We start from the raw sequence: 9662 nt of genomic DNA on the forward strand, positions 1-9662 counted from the left end.
AGCCGACGTTTCTGTGCGGAGTTTACACATTCTCCCAGTGCTCATGTGGGTTTCCCACGGGTTCCCCGGTTTCCTACCTCCGAAAACATGCAACTTAAGTTAGCTGACTAATCCAAATAAGCACCATAGACAGGCTCCAAGTAAGTAGTTATCTCTTAAGAGCAATCACTTTCTGTTCATCTGCTACTACAGCAGGGGAGTTCTCCAGATCTACCTGAGCTCAAACTCCCCTCTCGCCTTGCAAATGGGAGGGAGCCCCGAGCTCAGGGCTCTCTCCAGGGACAGCATGCCAAACAAGCTTTATAATCAATCATCAGCTAAGTGTGAACTCTTAAAAGGCTTTAAAAAGCAACTGTCACGTCTGCTGTAGTGCCATCTTGTGGTTTTCTGGACACTAGTTATATTTTGGTTTGTCCCTGTTTTGTAGTTCACGTGATCACTAATTGTTTCCAGCTGTCTGTCATTGTCTAATTATTGTTGTCTTTATAAGCCTTATGTTGTGTTTAGTTTGCCTTTGGATTTTTGCTGTTTGCTCGTGCACCCTGTTCACCCGATTCTGGTTTGTTTTGTCCGGCTCTTATCTGTTCCTAGTCTGCTCACTGACTCATCGTTTTGGTTCGTTTGTTTGTTAACTTTGTTTCATGTTATGATCATATTTTTGAATTCCTGTTCTAACCTTGTTTGATTACTCTTTTGTTTATTGGGTTGTACTTTTGTCTCTGTTTGATTTCTGAACCTGGCCTGTCCCCTTCTTTATTATTAAAACTTCTATTGCTGCACTTGGATATCTCTTGTAATTTGTAAGCCTATCGTGACAGCAACAGATTTACCTGCTTTTTAAGTAAAGTCACTTTACTCGCTTTTTAAAATAAAGTCAAGTAAACGCTTTAAAAGCAAGAGGTTTACTCAATAGAAATAAGTGTGTAAACCAAGTGTGCCGCAAGCCTACGTTTGAGTGAGGGTCTCGGCCGTTAGATCGCCCCCTGGGGGCTGGCTGCAGTACAAGTCATAAAGCCCGCCTCCTCCGTGTTAATGAAGGAGACTTGAGCCCAAATAAAAAAAAATATTACACTTGCAATAAAATGTCCCGAAAGATGGTTCTGGTCGATTAAGGCACTGGTTATTGTGCTGAAATAGGTGCAGATCTTCATTTTTGTAAACAGTTTGTTTTTAGCAGTAATTTAATGCTGGGCGTGTCATCGTGATTGACAGCTGTGATTGACAGTTTCTCAAAGCGCGGCGTCTGAGCTTCGGCAGGAGACTGAAGTAGACTGAAGTGTTATTATTCTATTTCTGTGTTATTTTACCATGACAAAATGAGTTCAGCAGTAAACTATAGTTTCTGACATACATGATCCTGGTGGAACACTGTTTATTCGCTAAGTTCAGGGCTTTTTTCGGGCTTTATTAGTTTGCTGATACACGCCTAGCCACCCAGATAGCAAAACACAGTTCCGGCTAGATTCTCGCCTGCCGGAGACTTATCTCTTACCCCTCAGACTGACTAATGTTACCTCTGCTGGACCTACTCCGGATGCCTGGACTCACTGCCCAATTCCAGCCCGAGTCAATCGAGCCAGATGCGGCGGCCGAGCGAGCCGGCGCTGCCGCATGCGAGCCGGAATCAGCCCGCGACGCCGCGAGTAAGTTATGCGCGGCGGCCTGGAGCTGGCGCGATTGAATATATAAAACCCTCATATTTGTTAACGTTATTACATCCATTTGTGTTGATATGACAGCAAACGCATGCTGAGAAGTTCGGGGGGCGTAGTTGATTTTACATAAAGCGTTTGATTGGAAGCTCGACTGTGCTCATTTTCGCGGCTCCTCCTCTGGCTCCATCAGACAATCCTTCTGCGCATGTCTGGCTCCAATTTCAGCAGTCTTTTGCGACAGTTTGTGCCCGTCAAGCAGGCGTTTTGCCCTCAAGGCGTTCAATGGGAAAAAGGGCTGTCGCGTCGTCCATATTTTTTACAGTCATTGGTGTAAACCTGTTGCTTTTTAAGCGATTAGTTGAGTTTACTTTAAAAAGGTGTAAATCTGGTATTTTTTAAAAAGCCTTTACTTGACTTTACTTAAAATAAATAAATAAATAAAACATGTATTAAAAGGCAACAGGTTTACTCACTTTTTTAAGTAATGTCAGATAATCGCTTTAAAAGCTTCATGTTTTGTTTCTTTTTAAAGTAAAGTCAACTAATCGCTTAAAAAGCAACAGGTTTACTCGCTTGTTTTACAGTGCAGGATATTAATTTAGTTTTACCTGCATGTGTTTTATTGACGTCATCTGAGGACATCATTTGAATCACTAAGGAAAGGTTTTCAGCTGAAATGTTTTTTTTTTATGAGTAAAATGTTGCTTTCGAAACATTCTGCAGTCTTGTACAACATTTATTAATGATAATTCAACATTTACTCATGCACTGAGTTAATATGAGCCAAAAAGGAAGAACTTTATTTTCATTAATGTTAGCAAAGATGAACACTGGAATAAATGTATTGTTCAATGTTTGTTCATGTTAGCAGATAATACACTGATTTAAAGCGTTACCTCATTTCCATTTGACTAAATCAGTTCAATATTTTTTGTGAAACATACTGAATTTGAGCAGTTTTTCCTGCCGTGTCGAATGCTCATTTATAAACTCACTGTACAGAAATGAAAGCATGCATTGTAATTCCAGTCGAATCGACAATAACCTCATTTGCAGATATTTTCCTATTTTTCTCTTTGAACGTTTGAGCATTACCAGTTCTGTGATCGACATCAATCGCAGTGTGTCATATCACAAAACATAAATGACACTGTAAGTAAAAACCCAAACTACCCCCTCAACTCTTTGATCTTTCAAAATAACACACACGTTTAATGCTTTGATCATTGTTTAACTGGGACAGCCATGTCTTAACAAGTAGTTGTTCATGTTTGCTTAACAGTTAATTGAGTGATTAATTAATTTGGAGAGTTTTTATAAATTTATATACGCAGTTAAAGTCAAAATAATTAGTCCTCCTGTGAAATTTGTATTCTTTTTCAAACATTTCCCAAATTATGTTTAACAGAGCTAGGAAATTTTCACAGTATTTCCTATAATATTTTTCTTAAAGTCTTATTTTTTTAGTTTGACTGAAATAAAGGCAGTTGAAATATATATATTTTTAATTATTATTTTTTAAAGGTCAGTATAAAGGATGTCCTGATAAATTTTTTTTGCCCTCTAGTCCGAGTCAGAGTCATTTGATTTTAAGGGTGCTTTCACACCTACACTTTTGTTTCGGAATCTGTCTCGTTTGCCCAGTTAGCGCGGTTCATTTGGCATATGTGAAACCACCAATCGCTCTCGGATCCGCGCCAAATCAATCGCTCCGAGATCGCTTAAATGAGGTGTTCTCGGCTCGATTGAAACGAACTCTGGAGCGGATTGATTGCAGTGAGAAAGCGATACGATCTGAGCACGGTTATATCACAGTGTTTTATGGATATGTAATAGGCATACGGCTATATGGAAAGAGAATTATGAGTAGGGCGGGAAGTTTCGCGAGTCTCCGGATGCCCGCAAACGAGTGATAATGTCCCGGTAATCTCGCGTCTCCCTCCCGGCCCTTAAATAGGCACCCTTTTCACCCCTCCTCACCGCATCTCTCCTCACTCTTCACACATGTCGCGCGCACCTTGTTAAACACCACCAAACCACCATCTCTCCTGACAGCTGAGCGGGACTCTGCAAAATAAACCCTGACACTCTGACCAATGTAAGGAGAGTTTACTCACACGTGACTTGTTTTAGCTCTTTTGGTCCGATTAGAAACTTTGCAGTGTGAAAGTGAACCGCTCCAAGAGCAAAGAGCAACAATGTAACAATTGTAATCTCTGATTCAGAACAACTGAATCAATTCACAGTTGCGAAAGCACCCTAAGTATCTACCAATACTGAAACCCGATTCAATACTTCTGTAATGCATAAAAAAAGAATAGAGTCGCAAAGAAATAGCTCCAGGATATTCCTTATTTTAACATTCAACAACTCTTTTAAAAACAGAGCACTTCTGTGAGATAGCTTGAACAATCATTCATTCATTTTCTTTTCAGCTTAGTCTCTTTATTAATCTGGGGGTCACCACAGCAGATGCCCTTCCAGCTGCAACCCATCTCTGGGAAACATCCATTCACACTCATTCAGATTCATTCATTCATTCATTTTCTTGTCGGCTTAGTCCCTTTATTAATCCGGGGTCGCCACAGAGGAATGAACCGCCAAATTATCCAGCACGTTTTTACGCAGCGGATGCCCTTCCATACACACACACACACACACTCATACACTACGGACAATTTAGCTTGCCCAATTCACCTGTAGCGCATGTCTTTGGACAGTGGGGGAAACCGGAGCACCCGGAGGAAACCCACGGGAACGCAGGGAGAACATGCCTGACCAATCAAGTAATAAATAACCTAAATTCGAAACTTTTGCATTTTAAACTCTGGAGTCTGTGAGAACACAGAACGTGTGCTCTGAGAAATTGCATGCTGCGCTCTTCATGATGGTCACATGACCTTCATGCATTTTTAATAGAAAATTATTTACACAATACAGCATTCATACAACAATTTATTGTTGTCCCCCTTTTCAATATACACAACATGCACAAAGCCTTACAAATGTACATTGCACAATACAAATAACACTGATTTTAATAGGAATTTCAGCAAATAAACACCCCTAATGTGTTTATGCCTTCATTTCGATTTTCATTGTGAATGTTTACTTTCTGCATCTCATTTAGGCAAACTCCTAAGATAAATAAGTTCTGTATCTGAACTTTAATATTAAACGGGTATAAAACGCTGCACTTTCCACCTCCTTTATTCAGAATCCGCCACTATGACTTCTGGAACTTCTCGTGTGAGTTTTGCGCTATAGTCTGCATCAACGCATATCAAGAAAACATCCGGGAACTTTCACACATCCTCTGTTCTTGCGGTTGTGAGTTTTGGAACTGAACTTTTGCAGTTGATAATGACGTTACACGAGAAAACAAAGACACACAAGGTTCTACTTTACCAGCATTTAACCAATAGTGTCTCTGCAACAAAGTGATGTCTTGCAGCACTCGTTGCTGTTTCTATGTGAAGTTAAGAAAGAGAACTAACTCTGTGCCATGTACTGCTTAGCTATAGATGTGTTAAAAAAATAACTATATATATATATATATATATATATATATATATATATATATATATATATATATATATATATATATATATATATATATATATATATACACATACATACAGTTGAAGTCAGAAGTATTATCCCCCCTTTGATTTTTTTTTTTTTTTCAATATTTCCCAAATGATGTTTAACAGATTTGTGAATTTTTCACAATATGTCTGATAATATTTTTTCTTCTGGAGAAAGTTTTATTTGTTTTATTTCGGCTAGAATAAAAGCAGATTTTAAATATCTTAAAAACAATTTTAAGGTCAATATTATTAGCCCCTTTAAGCTATATATATTTTTCGATAGTCTACAGAACAGACCATTGTTATACAATAGCTGCCTAATTACTCTAACCTGCCTAGTTAACCTAATTAACATAGCTAAGCTTTTTAAATGTCACTTTAAGCTGTATAGAAGTGTCTTGAAAAATATCTAGTCACATATTATTTACTGTCATCATGACAAGATAAAATAAATCAGTTATTAGAAACAGAAATTGGGGAAAAAAATAAACGGGGGCTAATAAATCTGACTTTAACTATATATATTTATATATGTACTGTATATACTGTATTTTCGTGACCTGATCGGGAGGTTACAGCCGATTCTGATCGAGTCTGAAACCATGTGATCGGGCTCGGTTTCTGATCATGGGATCGGATCTGGACATCCCTAGTCAGTATTAAGAGCCCCCTTATGAAGTTTTTTTTTTTCCTCCATTGTCTACTGAACAAATTACTTTTATACAATAACTAATTATTCAAACTTAACCTAAACTGTAAAAATATCCTTAAATTAGCTGTTTTCCGTATTTTGTGATTCACCTTTTTATTTCCCCCCTTTATTTGTGCTTTTGAATTCTATTATGGGACCTAAATTTTTCTTCCAACTACTTTTAACCTTGAAAAGTTGGAAAAAGGGCGGCACAGTGACTCAGTGCTAAGCACTGTTGCCTCAAAGCAAGAAGGTTGCTGCTTCGAGTCCCGGCTGGGCCAGTTGGAATTTCTGTGTGGAGTTTTTTATTTTCTTCAGTCCAAACATATGCGCTATAGGTGATTTGGGTAAGCTAAATTGGCCGTTGTGCGTGTGTGCGTGCGTGTGCGTGTGATTGTGTGATTGTGTGATTGTGTGTGTGTGTGTGTGTGTGTGTGTGTGTGTGATTGTGTGAGTGAGTGTGTGTGTGATTGTGTATTGGTGTTTTCCAGTACTAGGTTACAGTCGGAAGGGCATCCACTGTGTAAAAACATATGCTGGAATAGTTGGTGGTTCATTCCATTGTGGCGACTCCTGATAAGTCAGAGAATAAGCTGATGGAAAGTGATTGAATGAAAATTGGGACAAAGTGACTGTTATGAACATTTTTAATAGTTTAAAGCTGTTGTGACCAAACTTTTTCTTAAGAAGGGCCAAAAACCAAACTTGATATATCAAACTATATTACAAAATTTACATGAATAATTTTTTTGTTTATTTAAAAAAAAATTAAAATATTACTTTAATCATATTAACTAATCCATTATATATTTTTAACATTTTATAGAAAAAATAATATAATGAAAACATAACAATTCCTTTTATAACACTATGGAGTTTAATGCTGAATACACTAGTCAAGCTGCACCTGCCTTTGCCTTCATTTGCTTACTGAGAACTTCTGAATTTTGCTCTGAAATCTACTGAATATTTAATTAAACAATTCAAGTTTGTTTTAAGGATGACATTAAACTAGAAATGACAATATGTATAAAAACATTAACCCCAACCCTACCCAAAAATCTTCCTCTCTTCTCAGATGAAATGGAGGGCCACATTAAAGGTTACAGTGGGCCAACTTTGGCCTGCGAGTCCTAGTTTGGGCATCTCTGGTTTAAAGTGATCTATATTGTCTGTGTTGGTGTTGTATATTACGCTACAAGCACCTTGTAATACTGCCAGCACATTTTCTGTTATTTTACAGACTTATTTATCTCTCTATATGATTTCTTATACATTATAATCTAATAAAGTGACTTTTATTGACATTTTAGTAAACTGTAGAGTTGAATTTTAAACATCAAATTCAACAGAGCAAAGCTCAACACCCCATAATGCAATTCACTGTAAATAAACACTTGTGAATCACTAAATATGGGAAATGTTAATTAACAGATATTTTACAGTGTAGTTAAATCTTTAAATTGCACTTTAAGCTGAATATCTAAGAAGTAAAATATTATACAATCATTATGGCAAAGATAGAAGAAATGAGTTATTAGAAATGAGTAATTAACTAATATGTTTAAATATGTGCAAAATAATTGAAAAGAATTTAAACGTCACAGGAGTGCTAATCATTTTGACTTCAATCTGATATATTTTTGACACCTTATCTGACTTTGTGATGCAAAGATGACCAACTCTTGATAAGGCAAAGTTACAGCATCTGCTCGGAAAAGTTAAAACAGTGTAGATTTGTGCTCAGTATTTCATCATGGGCTCTTCAGGGAGGCAGGGCTGGAGCGTGTCACGCGGCTCAGATTTACTGCTGGTAAATTGGCTAAATCCAGCCGTGGGTTCGGCGGGTCCTGAGGGACATCATTTAGGGGCCTCACCTGCAGGGGCACCTGTAGGTTTGAGTCTATTAGTGCTTCGCTGAGAGTCACGGCCCTGTTTACAGACAGGTCTGTGAGCTCGGGCGACGGCCAATCACAGGCTGCCGATTCAAATGCGGCATATGCTAATGGGGCTCATTTACATATTAGTCACTGCAAACTATTTAATGGTGGTTTAATTGCAGTGGACTTCAGTTTTAGAAGTTTTCAGGGTATGTAGAAGGATTTTTTACCTTACATTTTAGAGGTTCTGGTGTTTTATTCAGCTAGAAAGGTTGCATTAAGTTTAGTTCCTTCATGTTCAATCTCTTAAAATCACACACATGATATATATTGTTTAAAGAAAATGTATATTGTGCAATTTTTTAAAGTTAGTAATGTTGTTGAACAGATATATTGTTAAAGAAAATAAAAATAGTCATAAAAAATTGCACAACTGCATAAATAATAAATTACATTAAATTAACCAGAAAATAAATAAAAATTACAAATATTAAATGATAATTTTTAGACCAGGCTTGATCAAACTGTCTATACTAAATGTCGAATTTGACATTCTAGGTTGACTCCTATCTATCTACTAAATAACAAAGACCCACCTAAATGTAATTACTGCCAGGCTGCTCTTACTATCAAATATATTCTGTTGGAATGTGGAAGTTTCAATACAATTAGACAATTTTTATAAGGAGAGAACTTTGATGGACATTTTAAAAAAGGTACCACCAGGAAGAATCTTAAATTATTTATCAAACATTGAACTGAAGAATCATATTTGACTTTGAATATGTTTTTTTGTGTGTGAATTTTATTTATTTATATTTTATATATTTATCAAAGTAACTTTTTATTTTAATACGAATTTGTTTTTGTAATGTAATATTTTTATGTATATTCATCTTGCCATGAAATAGCCATAAGTTGCTGATGTGGCAATAAATAAATAATAATATAATAAAATTGCTACTTATTATTATTATTATTATTATTATTATTATTATTGTTGTTGTTGTATGATGCTACTTTAATTACTGTATATACAGTTGATGGAAAAATTAATATCCTTCTTGTGCAAATTTTTCCGCAGTTTTAGTTTAGTTTAACAGCATAACCAAATCAATATTTCAGCTTAAAAGGGATACATTTTGCACTGCCAGTCATTTCACTTTTTTATACAATATAGAAAGTAACAAAAGACGATGTGAAACAATTTAATAAAATAAATAATAACTATAACGATTTAACACTAATGTAATCATTATTAATAACAAAGTTTACACAATTCTAGGAGGGTCAAATATACACCTAATACTCAAACTCTGTATTAAATAATATAGTCCAGGCATGGCATGATAACCGTTTTCAAGGTATACCATGGTTTGGTAAAGTCAAAGTTTTAAAACCGCCAAATTTTTTTGTAACACTGTTCCTAAGGTATGTGTAAGACAACAGTACCTCCAGCAGAAAAGATATCCAATGATGCCGTTTAAATAGTTCAGAAATCTGTGTTTTTGAAACAAATGAAGACGGCAGAAGTCAATGATTTATTTGAATTATGTATCCGGATGTGTTTTCTGCTTCAAAATATTATAAATGTTTTTAGGTGTTGTTTAAAAAGTTTTGTTTTTTTACCCAGAAATTTCAAAAGAATATATTTTAGAGCAGTAATCACAATACTGTGAAACCATGATATTATTTATCCAAGGTTAACATACCGTTCTAATACCGGCCCATGCCTAATATAGTCTGAAGAGGAGACTGTGAGAGAAAGCTTTGTAGTCATCATATTAGAAAATGTGTACCTTGCCAGTTAAAACACAGTAGCAGTTATTTTATTCTTCTACCAAAT

At 36.0% G+C, this 9662-nt stretch overlaps 1 protein-coding gene and 1 long non-coding RNA gene across 3 annotated transcripts in view; one reads left to right on the top strand and one right to left on the bottom strand.

Moving 5' to 3' along the window:
* The window catches only part of LOC147838686 (uncharacterized), a 1589207-nt gene extending 1585344 nt beyond the window's left edge, over positions 1 to 3863 (top strand). The window contains exon 3 of the long non-coding RNA XR_015519845.1: positions 3711 to 3863. This is a non-coding gene — a long non-coding RNA (uncharacterized LOC147838686). The remainder of the gene's footprint in view (positions 1 to 3710) is intronic.
* zbtb7c (zinc finger and BTB domain containing 7C) overlaps positions 1 to 9662 on the bottom strand; it is an 80919-nt gene that overhangs the window by 29936 nt on the left and 41321 nt on the right. The window lies entirely within an intron of this gene.

Source organism: Danio rerio, chromosome 21 (genome assembly GCF_052040795.2).
Source record: "Danio rerio strain M-AB ecotype USA chromosome 21, GRCz13ab, whole genome shotgun sequence".
NCBI classification, from domain to species: domain Eukaryota; kingdom Metazoa; phylum Chordata; class Actinopteri; order Cypriniformes; family Danionidae; genus Danio; species Danio rerio.